The sequence below is a fragment of the Lissotriton helveticus genome, chromosome 8 (assembly GCF_964261635.1).
Source record: "Lissotriton helveticus chromosome 8, aLisHel1.1, whole genome shotgun sequence".
In the NCBI taxonomy this organism is placed as follows: domain Eukaryota; kingdom Metazoa; phylum Chordata; class Amphibia; order Caudata; family Salamandridae; genus Lissotriton; species Lissotriton helveticus.
The window spans coordinates 375399056-375419237 of record NC_136069.1 but is presented as its reverse complement, the minus strand read 5'-3'; the positions used below and the strand labels follow the sequence as shown (position 1 = coordinate 375419237).

The 20182-nt window shown below is 41.2% G+C and overlaps 1 protein-coding gene across 7 annotated transcripts in view; it reads right to left on the bottom strand.

Moving 5' to 3' along the window:
- Nucleotides 1-20182, bottom strand: part of NBEA (neurobeachin) — a 1787704-nt gene that overhangs the window by 1595210 nt on the left and 172312 nt on the right. The gene's annotated exons all lie outside the window — the stretch shown is intronic.

Here is a 20182-nt window from a genome sequence, read left to right as displayed (position 1 = left end):
CATGTAAAAACTACTGTCCAGAAACATCGTATAGTGATAGACCCAGATCTTTAAAATAAACTTTCTACCCACATTTATAGTTAAGCAATTCATCTGAAAGCCAGAAAACATCTTACAATGGCTTTAATCCGTGCTTTCTAAGCTTTCCTGCTATTTTGCATCTCTGGATTGAGCAACTTGGCAGTAGGTATGCAAAAGCCACATTTCTACACATTATTTAGTATAAAAGTTCCCAGCTACTTTAGAAACCTTGAACTCACAATGTTTGTTTTACTAGACTCCTCAGGATGCCTGTCTTTGACTCTGACCCTACAGATCCCACTGCATAAACACACCAACTGCTCCATTTGTTGAGCGGCTGAGGTCAGGCTGGATTCTTCACTGGGAACATCAAGGAGGCAATCTTTGCATCTTTTGTACTTCTCTTCCAATGGTTCTGCTCTAGTGTTGTGTGATTCACAACAAGAAACTACTCTATCGATATTGAATTTATATTGCATTAATAAAGATTTAGAGCTCCAAGGTATTGCTTTTTAGAACTTCATTTCATAACTCCTAAATAGTATGAAATATACCATATTAGAATACTGGAATGTTGAGTACTCCATTGAACAACAATGGCGTGAGCTGAGCTTCTAATGGCTGGTAGAAGCCAGGAGCATCAACATTCCAATTTTTGACAGGTCTCACGGAGCCTGAGGGGATTTCAACTCCTCCTCGGGCTCCGTGAGGCCTTTGTTTTACAAAGTAGAACATTCTGCCTCAAGGGGTGAAATGTTCTCATAGCCTTAGAGCCCTCGGTGGCCATCACTATGGCCATTAAAGGCCAGCTCTCTTGTAAAAGTCCATCGCCTTTGGCTCAGGCCTTTATCGCTGAAGCGGACCTTTAACAGCCAAGCCTATAGTGGAAAATATCAGTGGCGGAATGCCCAGTGAGAGACTTTTCACATAACTGTAACATCATATGACTCAGCAGATCAATACCTGTGTATAACAAGAGCAGTTTTTTTTGTCAAAAACATGTCATAAAGAACATGTAAACAGTCGAATATACAACCAAAGATGCTCACCATAAAAGAAATGCAACTTCTGCCTGTTGCTTCTCAACCCTCCCAGTGCTGCATGTTTGGCATTTGGGCAGGTCATCTTCTAAGAGAACAGTTGACAGTCTTCAGTTCTATGTCTAGGCCCAGTATTTGCAGGGTGTGCACACGTATTTCAAGCACATCTAGAGATGATAGGAACGCATGGCAAGGGAAACTGGCGGCTGAGAAAAATAAGGTGATGTGCACTACTGAAAATTGCAATTATTGTCAGTGCAAGGCGGCCACAGTGTAGCACTCAGAAAACAATACAATTTGCAGTCACTTCATTATTCAGTAATCTTTCAAATATTGGTGATTTTAACGCTTACTTCTTCAAACCTATTTGATACCGTTAATATTCAGATAAAAATGGAGGTCTAAAGTGAGTAAATGTAATATTTACAAATATTTTCATAGAATCATCTTTAAAAGGAGAGCAAACAAGGTTGAAGAGTAAACATGAAGATGTCGCGATTAAATGAAATAGTAGAAGTTCTTCGACATAACAAGAACAAGGGATGGGCACAACAACAAACGTGGCTATTTTGGCACTCTTAACTGAAAAAGCAGTAAAAAAGAAAACACGACTGTATGCGTGTTTTGTTGATATAAAATCCGCTTTTGATCGAGTGAGTAGAAAGCGGCCCTGGGAAAAGCTAAAGGCATGGGGATTGTCGAGCCAACTATTAAATGCAATAATTGCCCTTTACAGTGACACCTGGGCAAGAGTGAAATTAGGCGATGGATGCAGTACAACCTTGAGCATTGACACGCAGCAAGGGCTAAAACAAGGATGCGTGTTAGCACCAAGCCTATTTAATTTGTTTCTCTCAGATATCGGCAAAAACATGGAAGCAGTCGATTTCCATCAGCCGAATATGGCCAACAAGCCGATTTCTGTTTTACAGTACGCTGATGATATTGTGCTGTTAAGCCAAACCCCTATTGGTCTTCAAAGAGCGATGAACAATCTAGCATCGTACTTGGACCAGGAAAACTTGGAATTAAATAAAGAAAAAACAAAAGTCTGCTTAATGGATTTAAATAAAATCAAGTTTAAATGGTCGGTAAAGGGGACAACGATGGAAGAGCAAGGGTCCTACAAATACCTTGGCATAACACACAAGAAGCACAAGCTGGCCATAAAAGCCAAAGCGCCATCGTTAATTTTTGCGTGTAGACAACTAAAAACAAAATTGGACTGCCCAAATCATAATCATCTCTTAAAAGTAATGGCTGCACAAAGCCTGCACACTTTATCATACGGTTTAACCACATGGCGAGGCAAGGAGGTTGTGCTATTAAATGACCTCCAGAGGAAGATCTACAAGGCCATTTTCAGTCTGCCAAAGTCTGCCTCCCCGTCGCAAGTCCGGCTTGAATTTGGTCTCCAAAACCAGAAATTCCGGGGCATGAGTCGCTTTGTAAAGCTATGCTAGAAATTTCGCTTCGCAGACCCAGACACAATGGACAGCTTATGCTGGGAAGAAATTAAGCACCAGGCGGGCCAAGAAACCTCAAGTTCATGGGGAAGCTATCTGAGAACTTGTTTGGCCGTCTTGGAAACACAAGGAGTATGGGAAAATAGGGCAGATAAAGCAAGCATTAGTAAGGCGGCCAACGACGCAGCAAAAAATAAATCTTTTTTGGAGGACAAAAATACAATTTCTAAACGCCGTCATGGGTGGACGGTCATTTCCTCTTACAATGTATTAAAACCACAAGCATACTTACTATCGCATTTCAGTCGGCATTTAAAGAAGAGCTACACAGACTACCGGATGGGCTTGCACAAGGCAAAAGACCTTCAGCCGTTCTGGAAACATCCTAACCAATCACCGCAGTGCAGACTGTGTGGCTACCACAAGGTATCTCTAACCCATTTCTATGTGTATGCCCAGCAGTCATGACCTTGAGGAAACAGTATTTAAAACACATTTTTGATGAACTGAATATCCGTACGTGTAGGCAAGCGGTAATACGCTGGCTGGACGGTTCCTCCATAATTCTGGCCTGCCGGGGAGTAAAATACCTGGCAGAGGTAAGAAAACGTTTACGGCAAGTAGACCAGGAGGAGAACAGAGAGGCGTGACTGACAAGGCATGGGTCCAGCTGGGCCAGATGCGTTATTATTAATAGTGTTTATTGAGCGCATGCTACCCGGAGGCCTCATAGCGCTATATTGTTTGAGTCAAGAGCAGGCCAGAGAGCCAACTTAGATGAAGAGGAGCGTTTTCAGTTCCTTCCGGAACTTCAAAAGGTTAGGCTCACCACGAAGGGTGTCAGGCAGGGAGTTCCAGGCTCTGGCGGCATTCCAGGAGAAGGAGCGTCCACCCCATCTTGCCCGTTTGATTCTAATAACAGTGGCCAAGAAAGCTGAGCTAGATCTCAGACTTCTTTTGGGAAGGTAGGGGTTTGCCAGGGAACAAATCATGGCTGGAGCAGTTTTCCACATGGCTTTGTGCATAATGCACATGGATTTGAACATAACTCTGGCCTTGATGGGCAGCCAGTGCAGTTTCTTTAGAGCTGCCGTACCGGAGTCGCGCCGGCCCAGATTTAGGAGGAGTCGAGCAGCTGCATTTTGTGTCGTCTGAAGTTTTTTTGTGGTGGCAATAGGGGCTCCTAAATATAGTGAGTTCCCATAATCCAAATGGGACAAAACGATGGCTTGCACCATGATTCTACGTGCTTGGAAGGGAAGAAGAGGCAACACTTTTCTGAGCATCCGCATCAGGCCAAAGCAGGTAGCGGACAGGGCAGTAGCCTGTTGTTTAAAGTCTAGCTTTGAGTCCAGCCACATACCTAGACTCTTTATTTGGGTCTTGGGTTGGGGAGGATTCCCCATACTGAGGGGCCATTCAAGCATAGGACCAGGAGTAAGTGTGTTGCCTAGGATCATGAGCTCAGTTTTTTCCCCGTTGAGCTTTAGGTGTGACGAGGTCATCCACTGGTTTATCGCTACCAAGCAATTCGTAAGGTTAGAAGGGGAGGTGATAGGCTGATTCATGGACACCACCAGTTGTGTGTCGTCGGCGTAGGTCACAATATCTAGGCCAAACGAATGCACAATGTCCGCAAGAGGTTGTAAATAAACATTAAACAAGGTCGGACTCCGGGACGAGCCCTGAGGTACGCCTTGATCAAGGGGCCATATTTTTGAGTGGACATCGTTCTCAACTACCTCAAAGGAGCGGTCCTCCAGAAAGGATTGTAGCCATAGTATGGCCTTCCCTGAAATTCCTATGTGGCGTAAGCGGTCAAGAAGGATACTGGTGTTGATGGTATCAAAGGCGGCACTGAGATCCAGCAACATAATTGCTACAGATGCGTAAAAAATGGACTGGAAGAATAACATATTAATGAACTCATTAGTAAGCATGATAATTTAAGTTGGATTTAATTTTATTTATTGTATTCATAACATTTTATGTGTTGGAAAACACTTTAAAGCACTGGTACTTTAACAATGTCTGGTTTTAACACTACATGTAAAGAAATTTTATTGCATTTTATGGGATATTTGTAACGATTTTAAGTAATCATACAATAATTTTTTTTTAAATTGAAAACATGTACAGTGAAAAGAGAACTACACAGTGCCACAGTCTCAATTTAATGTACACTTCCACCTTAAGGCTACTATTCACAAAGAGGGTTTGAAGTGGTTAAAAAATGTACTCCTTCAGTAACCTTTTGGTGGTATTACGAGCGTTTTGTGAATCGGTCCTGAAATGTTCAACAGTCTATTAGTAAAAGAACAAAGAAGAAACAACCCTTTCCAGCTGTACTAACTGCATAAGCATATTTCTTGAATATTCAATTTGTAGAGGTTTTTGGGCTGATTCACAAATGCTTGTAAAGGTAAAATGCCTTTATGAATAGGCCCCATGTGTTTGCATGAAGCTTCATACTGTGCTCGTAACTACATGATGAAATTTGAGGGACTGTGCCCGTTTTGCATTGTAATACACACAAGCAAATGTTTAAATGAAGTTCTGGGTAAGTAATAAGATCTTCATTAAAAAAACTGAAATTTACAGTGGAAAACAAAGCTAAAGGTTACATTAGAGTTTGGTGGTGTAATGAGACAAGAACTAATGTTTCAAACCACCCAAACCACAGAAATTCGCCACCAGTTATAGTTTAGCGTACTAGATGCTTTTTTATCATATTCAAAATGTAGCATCTTCAAAACCTTCTTAATGTTGATAACCCCAACGTGCATGGCAAGCGTTTAATGAGATCCTCTCAACACAAGACCTCTAGTGTGTGAAAAGGAGATTGGTTGCAGGACAATTTGGTTATTTGTGTTTTGTCATTTTGTGGGGTTTGAAACTTTTTCCTAAATGTAGCGTTTTTTTTATGTTCCACTACAGTATTTCTTACGTTTTACAATTGTTATGCAATTCAATTTTTCTTCTATCATTTGTTTTTCAAACAAGTCTTGGAGCTCTTTCTTTTTTAGATGGTGTAGGAAAGTGGGTTATTAGTTGCGAAGGATGTGCATCCTTGACAAGTAATATGTCTACAACTTTCCATCTACTGAGAACCAAGTACCCCATTGTAGCACTTGTCTCAAAGGGTAGCGGGGCAGAGGATTTCAAGGCTTACTGCTCAGAGGAGGTTGGGAATAGTATCTCAGTTCACATGCACACAACAAAAACACCCAATAAATCATTGCCCAGTCTGGGATTTAGAAAAAGGGAAGCACTTTATTACATAGACACCAAAATGCGTTAATTACAAATACACATATTATGGCAGGTGGCGGCGAGTCCTGAACCCTATAACCACAATACATCCACCTATAATAAATGGAAGTGCAATTATTTAAAACACAGTCTTACTGACTTAGACAGGTTGAACCCTAATTATTAAAAGCAAAAATATGACAAACCAGACCAATGCAACTCCATTAAACTACTATGCATGGTACAGTCTTACAATGACATTCATTAGTCATATAATGACTCAAGGTTAACCGTGTGATTATGAATCAAGCATTTCAAAACATTTGAACTACCTTCATTAAACCATGTAACCATGTAATGACTGACTGTTAACCAAATTATTGTTAGTAAAGCCTTTTGAGCATTTAATTGACCATCATTAAGACATATAATGATTCTCTATCAATTGTGTCATTGTCACTAAAGCATTTCAGGTTTAACCAAATGTGTGCATTTATGTTTTAAACTATGTAAAAATACTCCTGTGGTCACAAATCGTACCCCTGAGGAGACTTAAGGTGACATCTGTTGAATCTTTTTGGGGGCCTCTGATTTCCTGACAGCTCCACAAACACTTGGTTGGAAGTTGGTGGTGTCCTGGGGCACAGCAAGAAACAAATATGCAAATTTTAGGGTTGGAGGAAGCCTCAGAGAGCAAAGTACTATGTGAGTGTATCTCGGACGGTCCATTCAGGTTACTGAGCTTCTTTCTTGGCCCCGGTGGCCAATTTGGACACCTCTGGGCTCATTTTGCCTGTTCTAGCCATCACAAAGTCTCTCTTCAGGCCTCCTGGCCCCGAAAACAGCCCTGGGTGTCAGGATATGTGCACCCTGTCCCCTGATGTGGCCTTTCAATCCTATTTTCAGGATTCCTGTAATGGAAGTCCAACATATTCTCCATGTTGTGGAAAGCCAATTAGGATCTGCCCATCGAATTAGAATGAGCCAATCAGAGCCTATCTGAACATCTATGTTCAAGCTATCTCTTATTATCACCGTTAACCCCTTCATGCCCACCCGAGCACCTAAGGTGGGAATTAGCATGGAAAAATTGATTTTATATATATATATATATATATATATATATATATATATATATATATATATATATTCGAGAAGCGGCACAATTTAATTAGTCTACCATGCAGCGACACAAACGGAGAAAAATGATTCCGGACTCTCCAGAATGTTTGACCATGATTGACTCTTGTATTTTCTTATTAATTTTGTAATGAACAAGCCAAGTGCGTGTGGTCCACAACAATGCAATAGATAATCTGACCGACGTGTTTCGGCAACCGTCTTCAATTGGGTTTGGGTATATATACACATACATACATACAACGCGGACAATGTATTAAATGTTTGGATACCATGACTACTCAAACCCCAATGTTTAACAGGCAGGGGATGTTAGTTCCCCGATACCTATAAAATACAGATCTCATGCAATGGGAGATCTAGATTCAGTCGAATTTCTTTCCCTCCAGCTAATTAGTCTCTGTGCATGACAATGTATTGAGATAATGACAGTCCCAAACTATTATACCGAGCTTCCACACTGCTCATTATTTAATTAACACCCTCTTTAGAAAAGCTAAGTATAACTCAAACATTCTAACTGTAATCAGGGACCATTGTAAACTGTACTGTTCTGGAAGCGGCTTAAAACATCTCTGACTTCTAAAGATAGAATCTAACAGAGCAAAGACTGTTTTTTTCTAAAACTCTATAATAACTACTTACTTAAAGACTTTCCTTTTATTTTTACTATACAAAAACAGTACAGCCCAGTAGTCCATGAAGTATTTTCAGTAAATAATTTCCTGTCTGGGAAAAAAGCGTTATTTTCATGTTACCTATATTCAAATAAATATCATACAAAATACATAACAGATAGCATTTATCTCATATTTTTCATACAGTGTAACTCAACCAGGGTGGTGTCACTTTGGTTTTCTCTTTATTTTTATTTCTCTTTTTTTTATTGAGGAGATCCAAATCATATCAGACCATATAAACCAAACAGCAAAATCACGACCAAAGGAAAAAAAGGGGGAAACAATCATTTTTAGAATTCAGTACCAGTGTGGAGAAAAGGTTAGAAAGTACAATTCATTTATCCATTCATCAGATGAAAAAAAGGGGAATAAAGAGTCATTCAGAAATTAGCTCAAGTAGTACTTCTGTCCTAGTTCAAGGTCACGGCTACGTCCCATTTCCTGGAATCCACACTTGACCTGTTCCCATATACTACAAAGCTTACGGCGATTAGGGTGGCTTTTAATAACCACCTGTTCTAGTCCCCTGAGATATACAAACTCCTGCCAGGATACCAGCTCTGGGCCGCCTTCTGGAGCCAGGCACAGGCAATACCTAGCCTAGCTGATGTAACTGCAAAGTAGCAAGCCCCCTCACTTATGCGGTATACTTGGGGCATGAGCAAGGAGTATCGTAGATGGCTCAGCTCCAACTTTAGTGTTCAGGAGTTGATTAATAAATGTAAAGGCCCTGTGCCAATATTGACTAATGCGGTCGCAAGTAGAGAAAATTAGTTCTGTATCTGCCTCTTGCGCATTACATCTAAAGCAGTCCGATGTTGCCCTTTGACCCCATTTGAACAAATTATATGGGGTGTAATATAGATCATACATAATTTTGAAGGCATGAGTCTTAAGCCTGGAGACATTAAGGGTGTCTTGCACGAGACTATTAGAGTATGGGAGGCCTGTTATGGAAATGTTACTAAACAAATTATGAGACCACCTTACTGACAAAGCAGAAAATATATTAAACTCCTTTCACCGACCGCAGAGAATCTGATAGAAAGTATGTGTAGACCCCTGCCTGTTTATCTTAACAAAGTTTTGTTACAAAATATGTTACGACTCATGCTCATTTTATTGGGGAGAAATGTGACAGAAATGTTATTAACTGTAAAAAACTGAAAAACCCTATTTGGGAAAGCGGATTTACGCCACTGACATCTGAGAAAGATCAGAGATTATCATCCCTAAAAAATTGTCCAGGGAGCCACAGGCCCCTCTTTCGCCTGCACCTCGACTTGGGATCTAGCAGCGGGTGTGGGAGGCAGGGGTTATTTCCTATTGAGGTGTAACAGTGGTAAATGGCATGCCAATCGAATATCCTACCATATCTGATGAAACACTGAAAGAGTCTTGAACCGTGCATGCTTAAAATAGGCTGTGCCGACAAGACCTTTGTGAGGTATTACCAACTGAGAAGAAGTCAGATACTTTGGAAATAATTTGGCAAGTTTCCAGGAGTTAGTTACTGTAACCTCAAACAGTCTAATAGTGAGGCTGCTTCTCTATCTCTTGATTCAGCTTGAGGACATTTAATGAAAGCCAGCCATACAGGTTTGTGAAACAGTTATGCATGCGGATATCCAGTCTTTACCTTAATAGTAACTATAACTCACCAATCTACCATGACCTGTGTTCTCCAAAACGATGTGATTTCTGATGTAATTATTATTATAAACACTATTATTTTAAATGGCATAAGTGATATAATAGAAAATGGTATAAGCAGTGCATGGAGAAGGCACAAGCCATAGTTAAGGTACAGTGGCTATGGAGTTGAATACACTGTGTATGGAGGTGCGCGACTTATAATAATATGAAGGTGTTGCATAGATTCTAAATTACAGGTATGAGGACAAGTTAACATTTTTACATTTTTGTGAAGTTTAATTTTTGTTTGTATTTAAGAATAATTAAAGTAACATTTATTTAAAGGTGTTGCATAATGTGCACATATAAGATATAACTTTAGAATTTGGAATATTTGTGCATTTTAAGTTAGGTTTGAATAAAAAGAATAACTAAAGTGTTCTTAACTAAGACAATGGTTTAACCTTTGTTTTTTTTCTTTGAATTGCAATGATTTTTTATTTTTAATAAACACGTGTTCCAAATTCAAATCATAGAGTTTACTATTATCAAGTGGAGGGTGATACAGTAAAAAGGAGCAGAGTGTCCTACAGTGTACTGTCGTAGAGCGGAGTGGAATAGAGGGGAGTGAAAAAGAGTGGAATAGAGTGGAGTGTGGTACAGTGGAGTGGCCTATAGTGGAATAACGTACAGTGGAGTGGCGTAGAGTTATGTGGAATAGAGTGGAGTGTGGTACAGTGGAGTCTGGTGCAGTGGGGTGCAGTGGAGTGTGGTACAGTGCAATAGTGTAGAGTGGAGTGGGGTAGGGTTGAGTTGAATGGGGTAGAGTCGAGTGGGGTAGAGTGGAGTGGGGTAGAGTGGAGTGGGGTGCAGCGTGAAATAGCATGGTGTGGATTGGGGTAGAGTAGAGTAACGCACAAAGGAACACTATAAAGTGGAGAGGGGTAGAGTGGAGTGTTGTTGACTGAGGGACATTGAGTGGCTTATAGTGGAATAGCATGCAGTAGACTAGCATTCATTCAAATAGCATACAGTAGAGTAGCTAATTGTGGAGAGGCCTACAGTGGAGTAGTGTAGACTGGAGTGGCGTAGATTGGACTAGCATACAGTGGAGTGGCATACAGTGCAGTGGTGTACAGTGTTATTGGGTACTGCGGTGTGGCATTGAGTGGAATGGAGTGGCGTACAGTGGAATGTTATTGAGTGGAGTGGCGTAGAGTGCATTGCCATACAGTGGAGTAGAGTACAGTGCGGGTGTGTATAGTGGAATAACGCTGAGTTTACTGGCTTAGAGTGTAGTGATGTAGAGTGGAGTGGCATAGAGTGGAGTAGAGCAGAGTAGAATGGCGTAGAGTGGAGTGTTGTACAGTGGAATAGCGTAAAATATAGTAGCGCAGAGTGTAGTGGTATAATGTGTTGTGACATAGAATGAAGTTGCGTACAATGGAAAAGTGTACAGTTGAGTGGCACAGACTGGAGTGTCTTACAATGGAGTAGCCTAGAGTGAAATAGCGTTGAGTGGAGAGGAGTGAAGTGTAGTAGCATACATTGGATTAGCGTATAATGGAGTGATGTGGATAGGCGTACAGTGTAATAGCATAGAGTGGAGTGGCATGGAGTGGAGTGTGGTAATTAAAACATATGTAGTGTGAAAGTGTGTTGAAAGATGCAGATGTAATGTGGCAGGAACATGCATTATGAGGTGTTAATGGTAATTATGGGTAGCATGCGTGAATAGTGCAAGATGTGTTAAAGTTATAAGCTGTAAAATACTGAGGTATATCTTGTGCAGCAGAATACCGTGGTACATACAGATGAGAAGGCAGTATGTGATTGGCTAATGGCTGTGTTTTTCTGGGAATCTTGCTTAACGAGCACCTCATGCAGTGGCGCAGTCAAACAACAACGACGTGCATCCAGGTTAAATCTCCAGTTCTTTATTTTCCATTGTCTCCATGTGCAAGGCGGTACACAATTTCTTGCTCCATACTAGAATGGATTGACGTGTTTCGACTGTATGCCTTCTACTGTGTCGCCTTGGGTTCTGCATTGTGGATATTTTAATACTATGTCCCTTCTCAATGTTACTGACCCTTAAAAAACAACTAGAGCAACACATTCAATTGAGTATGATGGCTACAATCTTCCACCATTTTTGTAATCAACAACACCATGTTTCAAAAGTGCATTCATGTATATATTTCGTTCATCTTTTTGTTACTTTTATCTTTTTTCTTTCTTATTTTCTTTTGTTGTTTGTTCTTTAACAATTTTTTCTTTTATACACTTCATATATATTTCTGCTGTTCAGTATCTGTACTTTCTTCGAATTCTTTAAGGCTGCATTCTGTTCTCCAAAAATACATTAGAGATATTTTATTTCCTCATACTGACTTTGTTCCAATACATTCTTCAATTAAAGTGCAACAGTGATTTAAAGTACAAAAATCTAAAGTGCAAGGTGATAATGGTTCCTAGTGTAGTACTAATCTCATATACATGTTAAGTGCTATACTTCTCGTCCAAGTACTGCAAGGAATTTCTCCCCACCGTATTCTTTTTCCTGGGGTTAATAATTTAATAGCAGCATTAAAAGTAAAAGTGCAAATTGATTAAAGTGCAAAGTGCAAGACGGTTATTTTACCCGTCTAAGACTAGCAGCATATTAAGAGAAGTGTAAATTATTCAGAGTGCATAGTGCAACATCCATTTTTATCATCATTCCCTCTACAATCTATAACACCTTTACGTCATGTATCAATATCTCATTAATTAATTTTCAACCTATTCATTATTCTTATTTTCTAAAAACATCTTTTGTTCATCCTCCAAATACATGAGTTTTTGCCAATGTTCCATAAGCAACTACGGATTGCAGTCTGTTCCGTACATGATCCAGTATACAATAAGTCTTTTTAAAAGTTCACAGTGCTAGTGGATGTCATCTCTTCTGATGTTATAGATAAGCAAACAGTTCTGCATCCTTATTGTGGCCCTGCGGTATCTCTGTCCCAAACGAGAGTGTTAGATGTGATTCTATATATATATATATGTATATCACACATACACGCACTCATGTATATGTAGATGTGCAGGGTAATATTCTAAATGTTACCAGATGAAGCCCAGAGTGAGTCATGATTAGTAGTGTGAGAAGTTGCATAGTTTGGGAATAATTCCCAAAAATGTCTTTAAAATAGTTTTTGGATTGTGTACTTTATATAGAAACGTCTCATGAAATACCAGCAGATTAGACATCTTCTGTGTGAATGAGTTTCCTGTCTGCAAAAACAATCTTTTTAATTCAGCAGTTATGCTTGTTGACAAGTGTAATTAAGATTTCACCTAGACAAAGTTATTATGCCCCCTTCCATTTTTTGCTGTGGACTCCTATGTTTTAGCTGGTCTAAATGCTTTGGGCACTTTGCCACTGTTGTTCAGTGCCAAATGTCAAGTGTTCCCTATTACAAATTGTTGTAATGGATTAGTGACTCCATGATTGGATTATTTGATTTACTTGTCATACCCTAGTACAGTGCACTGTGTGGGCCCAGGGACTGGTTTCAAATGCTGCTGGTGGACTTGCAGCACTGATTGTGCCACCCACAGAAGCAGCCTGTAAAACGTGGCTCATGCCTGCCATTGCAGAGCCTGTGTGCAGACTGGGACTGCCATGTCGACTTGGCAAGTGCACACACTTGCCAGTCCCTAAACCTTCCCTTTTCTACATGTTAGTCACCCCTAAGGTAGGCCCAAGGTACCCCTGTGGGCAGGGTGCATTGTATGTGAAAGGTAGGACAGCACTGAGGTGTGTGGCATGTCCTTATAGTGAATTGCAGCCAATTTTATTTTTCACTATTGCAAGGCTATCTGTTCCAATAGGCCAGAATGGGCAGTTTGATTATAACATCTTATAAACATAACTGACCAAGGGAACAAGATGGGAAAATAAAGTTTAGTATGGCCGAACTCAGAATGTTAAAGTGCATCTGTTAGTTTGGGTGATTCATACATTCTGTCTGGAAATACCACTTTTAGAAAGTAGGTATTTTCTTGCCAACCATCCAGGGTGACTCTACTAGGTTTGTGTATTGCATGTCTGGCTTGTGAGTGACAGGAACTGGGAGAGGGCAGCAGCTCCGGCATTCTGCTGAGTCAGGGCTGGGCTGAATGGGACCTGGGTTGAATTTAGAGTATGGGGAGGAGATTTCCTTTCCCATGCCTGGGCCAGGTCTGCTTCCAACAATGCTGTCTCCACCTTTTTCAGGAAGCTGCACCAGGAAGGACAGAAATGGTTTTGGTTAGGTACAGACACTCTCTGTCTTCAGAGACAAAGGATGTGTGTGTATAAAAAGGGGTGCCCAGACCCCAGAACTTTAGATCACTGAGGAAAATCAAGAAGAACCTTTGCTAAGGAGAAGAACCGGAGAAGCTGAAGGAAGATTACTGCCCCTGTGCGGTTTGCTGTTTGGGGTTGGCCTGCAATGGTTACTTCATTGCCAAGTAAGGAGAAAAGGACTTTGCTGTTACTTTGTCATCTTGAGGAAGATCTCCATGGGCTTGAAGCTGAGCTTGCCTCCTATTTTGAAGTCTCCGGGACACAAAGACTTCACCACCAGCTCCCCTGAATTTCCTTGCTGGGAATTCGATCCTAAAGAGGTGCCTGCTGCTGTTTAGGACCTCTAGAGTCCTCTAGAGTCCGTTTGTCGCTGGGAGCTGGAAAGTTGACGCATTGAAGAAGCATGCCGCTGCTGTTGCATCGCCGAATAAAGCTTGTCGCTGCTATCTCATCGCGAAGAAGCGTGTCACTGCTGCATCGCCGAAGACGCATGTCGCCGCCACTGCTGTGGCCGCATCGTCAAATCGAGTCGCAATGCCTGTTCCAGCGTAAGAAGTCGCCGCACGATGCAGCGGATGCATCGATCTCTAAAGACCGGGATCGGTGCACCGAGTTCAGCACAAGGCGCTGGGCATGCACGCATCGTACCAAAGTAGGTGCACCACATCAAAGACGCCATCTTGTCCCATGTCACAGGATAGTCGCATCGAGGCACCATCTTGTCGCATCGTAACCATAACGCAGTAAGAAACCAATGCATCAACTTCCCACACAGTAAGGAAGCGACGCATCACCTCCGCTGTGCTGCAGTAAGGAACTGACGCATCCACTCCAATGAGGGTTTGCTTATCATAACGCATCCTAGGTACTTTGAGAGAAACGTGTCGCATTTACCATCTACATTGAATTGAGTTTGGTCTACCATTTGAGAGTCATATTTTTGATACTGTATTGTGGATTTTTGTCATTTGGTCTTGTTTAGATAAAGATTACTTATTTTTCTAAACGGGTGTGGTGTCCATTTGTAGTGTTTCACTGTGTTACTGTATGTGTTAACAAATGCTTTACACACTGCCTCTGAGATAAGCCTGTCTGCTCGTGCCAAGCTACCAAGGGTGTGAGCAGGGGTTATTATAGGAGTGTATCCCCCTTTCCCTGGCTTGAAGCAAGGATCCCTATTTGGACAAAGGTGCAAACCATTGCCAACTAGAGACCCCATTTCATATATAGATAATGCCCAGATGCTTTTTATGTTTAGAAGTTCTAAACAAAAGTATTTTAAAGGACTCAGAATACAACGGGGTTAAATCTATGCACCTATATAAAGCCACATCACACAGGTCCGTTGACTATTATCAGAACTATATTCCTCTGCAATCACTGTAACATAAAATATGTAAGACAGCAAATAGTGTTTTTCACATCTGTTACACTGCACTATGGCAACTATATGTAATTTTACTTATGACAACGTGCATTTATTTTTTTACTTGCTCTAAATAATGTGCTATTGGTCTATATACATAACATGTAACTGTTTATTATGGTCTAATATTGCCATAGAGAAGTTCTGGTGACATCATAAATCAGGAGCCCAAACGCTGAATGGTTAAGTAAAACATTATCTATTGTATAACTTCAGCCTAGAAAATAAAACCGGTTCCATTTTACCTGTAGATCAATGAGGTACAGGAGTACTTAAATAATCAAACAACAAACCCCATATGCATCTAAAACTCTGTAAGACAATTCAACGCCCTCATCCGCTTCACCGTCTTCAAAGCACAAAGAACTGCAAAAAGACAGAGCAAGAAAACATCCTTGCCATACAGGCTAAACGCCCGCTGCCAAGCTAGAATAGCTCAATATTAGCTACATTGTAAAGTAATCTAACTTGTGCTGTGGTCCCTTTTGATCACGACATCTGTTTTTGACCTCTGATGTGTCAAAGGTCTACTGAACAGGCGTATCCGAGTATGCTCTGTTTAAATGGGTAGATATTGTTTATTTTAATTTTAGATTGGTGTACTTGTGCCCTTATGGAAACTATGCGCAGCACTCTTGTGCTTTATCAGATTGCAGTCATGAAGAGTGGGAACAAAGGATGTATTTGTACCGTCTAATCCTGAAAACCATCATGTGATTTTAGATGCCATGCTTTAACCAGCAGCCTGTGCTGTAGGACACAATTCTGCTGTGTTAAAATGTAATTAAACTTTATTTCTGTAACTTTGCAACAAGTATAATCAAAATCAAGTTCACATTCTATTGGTAGGTAATCAAGGCAGATGGGTCCAGTGGTGAAGTTAAGTTTGTAGAAAATGTTAACTATTGGAAACGAACTATTATCTCCTATTTTATCTGATGTATTTCACAAGGCATTCACATTCATGTCTGTGCTCGCACCTTATAAAGGCCTTAGTGACAGCTGCCTGCCATGTGGTCACACAATGCTCTGGATGGGAGAAAGAGGGCACCTGGTACCAGCAAAGTGGCACGGGGTTTCAGAAAAGGACTCTGATGCACCTATTCATAGAAGTGGTCCTTCCTGAATCATGAGTGATAGTCACTACTGGAAGTCTCGGAAAAGTGTTACCTGAAGGAGAGATATTTTACTTGTCACACAGAGGTCTAAACCGAGAGGGAGACAGGGGAGCTTCATATTACCCTGCTTGGCTGTCTTCAAGTAGTGAACCTACTAGGAGCTGTAAAAAAAAAAGGTAGACTTCTCAGCTTGATGCACAGAATAATCCCTGATTGTCTTCCTGAATAATGAGGAGGGCTGCATCCCACTCAGTCTAGATCATGTGACATCTAGCCTGGTGGCACCAGTTTCCTGCCTTGGTGACCAGAGAAACATTTACACCAATCTTCTGTAAAGATTCTGCTTGATGAAGATCTTTGGCCATGATGGCTTGGATCGAATAAGCTGAGAAAAGCCCACCTACTGTAGCAACCTGCCTTGCCCGGAAGGAACTTGCCATGAGAAGCCAGATTGCTCAGAGGGCTGAAATGATATTATTGATGCAGGGAGCTGTGCAGAGAGACTGGACATTTCTCAGTTTTTTCCATTTTGTATAATTGAGTTGCCATAAATATCTGTTTTGAGCAGGCATGTGAGTCAGATCTGTCATCTGTATCCAAAATGAAGTTGTGGCTGCAGAAGGAATCACACCATAGCGGCCTCAAGACACCCGTTCCTGGGTTACACCTTCTTGGACCAGCATTACACATCACCTGACTGTAGCCTCAACACATTTTATCTGTTGCCAGTACACTTTCCAGCCCCAGAGGACTGGATGCAGGGCAACGTTGTTAAAATACAGATCATAATAAAAAACGAAAGGTACTAATCACTTATTTTTCCATCACAAATTAATATTTTAATATTTTGGGGCTCATTATGATGGAGGATTTTCCGCATCCTCCGGGCCGGCGGTGGGAGGATGCGGAAATCCTCGGCGGACCCACCAAAGACCCACCGCCACATTAGGATGGCTGGTGGGTCCTGGTTTCAGTCTGCCGCTTTTCCGCCGCGGTTGAATTACAACCGCGGCGGATAAGCCGTAACATGGCTGGCGGTGTCTATCAGACACCGCCAGCCATATTAGGATGGAGTAAAAAGTATGCTTTTCCACGGCGGCTTTTCCGCCGTGGAAAAGCATACGGACCTTCACTTCGGGGGCCCGTTGCGGGCCCCCTGGGTGAAGTCGGGGTTGGGGGGTGCACATGGGGGGTACCTATGGTACCCCCTGCATTTGCGTGTACAAAGCGGCAGGCACCGCGCGGTGCCTGCCGCTTTGTGCACGCAAATGCTGTGCATGCATTTTGGACATTGCGGCGGGTGCAGCTTGAAGCTCCACCCGCCACAATGTTAAAAATAGAGGATGTGACCGCCACCCTGGCGGTCACATCCTAATCTGTATGGAGGGACCGCCGCTGCCCCTGCGGACGGTCCCTCCTACTCTATGGTGGCGGACGGACTCAAGTCCGTCCGCCATCATAATCGGCCCCTTTGTGTGTGGTGGTGAGGCATGGAGTGGCGGTCTGGAGTTAGCCATGACAAAAAAAAAAAATGAATACGTTATCCTTACATCTAGGAGGCCAGCAATATGTACTGGCACATGTATCAAAGCTTTTTGCGATTGCAAACTGTGCGATTCGCAAAAATTGGCCATTTGCCATTGAAAAATTAGCTATTTTGATGCATCAAGGGTCAAGGCTCTTGCAATTTGAGACTTTGCAATTAATTGTGAGTTCTCAAATTGCGATTGCATTTAAGGAATCGCATTTTGCGATTCCTTAAATGCAATACAAGAACCACTTTGAAGTAGCGATTTCGCTACTAGGGGTCGCAAATTACCACGAAGTTTAACTTCACGGTAATTAGCAACATTTGTGCACAGATCAATTTCAGTGGTGCAACAGGGTGTCCTTTTGACACCCTTGCACCCTTGAAATTGCATATGCAATTTGTGAGGACCTATTGGTACTCGCAAATTGTGCATGCAATTTCCCATTCATTCCTATGGGGCTGTAGGCCCGTAGGAATGAATGGGAAGCCATTCCTTATTTGCGAATCGCAATTTGTGACTCGCAAAGAAGGAATGTGTAGGAATCGCTATTTATATACCCATTCCTACATGCATAGGCTTTTGCAAGTCCTTAATTGTGATTCCTTAATAATCGCAATTAAGGACTCGCAAAATCCTATATTGATGCATGTGCCTGGTAATCTTTTGGGAACTCCCTAACTCAAATTAATTGAATCTATTTAACTTTTTTAATGACCCCTTACTGTTTGCTTTGGAGGGTGGGGAAACGTGTTGAATTCCGTAGAACAGCAAAGAAAAATAACTGGTATATTTTTCTCCACCAGTCCTCAGATGTGTCAGTGGCGGCACTTCTACCCATTGGCAATGACTGCCAGGGATTGGTACAAACTACTTCCTTAGGCTCACCCGTAGAATGCCCCCCCCCCCCCCCGGGTGCTCACATTGCACACATGTGCCAGCATCTTTAGTAAAATTTCATTGAGGTTGATGTCCAAGAGGAGAAGCAATGGCTGCCTCTGGGACTGCTAGAGCATATCTGAATCAAAGTGAGAAATGGACACATATAAAGAACAGAAACAGGAATTTATTCAATTAATTAAATAAAACGAACACAAATGTCCAAAAGAGTCCTGCACCCATGAGACCCCTAGAATGGAAATTAAAATGTAAAAAATAAAAAAAACAGTTTAAAATGAAAGGACTACAAAAACGAAACGGGAAGGGCAGCTTCTTCAAGCACGATGAAGACTACATGGAAAGTAGTAAACTATTGTGTCAAAAAAATCGAACCTTTGTGAAAGTGTACAATTCAAACCTAAAATGGGTAAGTCCAGCAAATATCAGCTGGTCAAGACTGCGGTGTAAAAGCAAAGTAGTCCTCTCCATGCACGGAGATAAAATCCCACCCAACAAGCTTGGTGACGCTGTACAGTCACTAACATACAATCTATGAGACAAGTAGCAGTGATTTCTCATAACCGTTAGACTGTACTATGGTAATAACATTGAATCTGACTCTTTCGTTGTAGTGAAAATAAATGTGAACAATCAATCATACAAACTGTGATGACAATGAATTCCTACTACTGCTTCTAACCGGAACATCTCAAAATGATGCTGATGCACTCCCATCAGCATCAGATACTACCCTATTTCTCCAGATAGAAAGTCAAACTAGTGAACATGCAATTTGGCTCCAAATTGAGAAACGAACAACAAATGCGTCAAGTTTAAAGCATCCTCTATTTCTCGGGAAAATGGCAGGGCTCCAAAATAATGCAATAAAACTTGGCGAATGAGGAAAATCCTAGGACTAAAGCAAAGCTAATGTACCATTTGATACCTCGTTTTATCTAAATAACAACTGAAAACAAGTATTGGCAAAGCCAGCGTTTCTGCATTGGTGGACTGGTGTTAAAGTGGTTTCTTTTTTGTCTTTTTAATTGCCTGCATATGTAACAAAAAGAAGAAAATAAGCCACCACTTAAACATTACCGCCAAATGCTTGTAATACATTTTTTTAAAACATTTAGTTACGTTTTTAAACAATATTTTCCATTGTGTCATCTACTTTTTTATTATTCAGGAGCCAAATATAAAATCACCACCCATCCAAGCACTCGAATCACCGGCAGCTACAGATTTACAATTGCGCTCAAACACTTTATAGCAAATTTTAAAAAGCAGTGTAGGAACAATGAATAGCTGGTATTTAAAGTCAATATATCAAATAAAATAAAAATGAACACTTTGAATCAAGTTTGTCACTGAAAAGAAGCTGATGTGAACAATGTGATCAAGCTTTGTGCATGCAGTCATTCAAAGTGAAGGCAGCCAATGGGTCAAGTGGGTTGACCAGCTGCCCCGTGCTATATGCTGTGGCGGGCGGAAGCAACATGTGAACAACACCCTAAAAGAACAATGGATGAAGCCTGCAAATCCGAATTAGAAATCTAGTCACACCCCCTAAGTGGGTAGAATGGAATTTCACTCAAATCTTCAACAATTTTAATGTGCAACAAGGTGCAAGCAAGTGAGTACCCACCACACTACA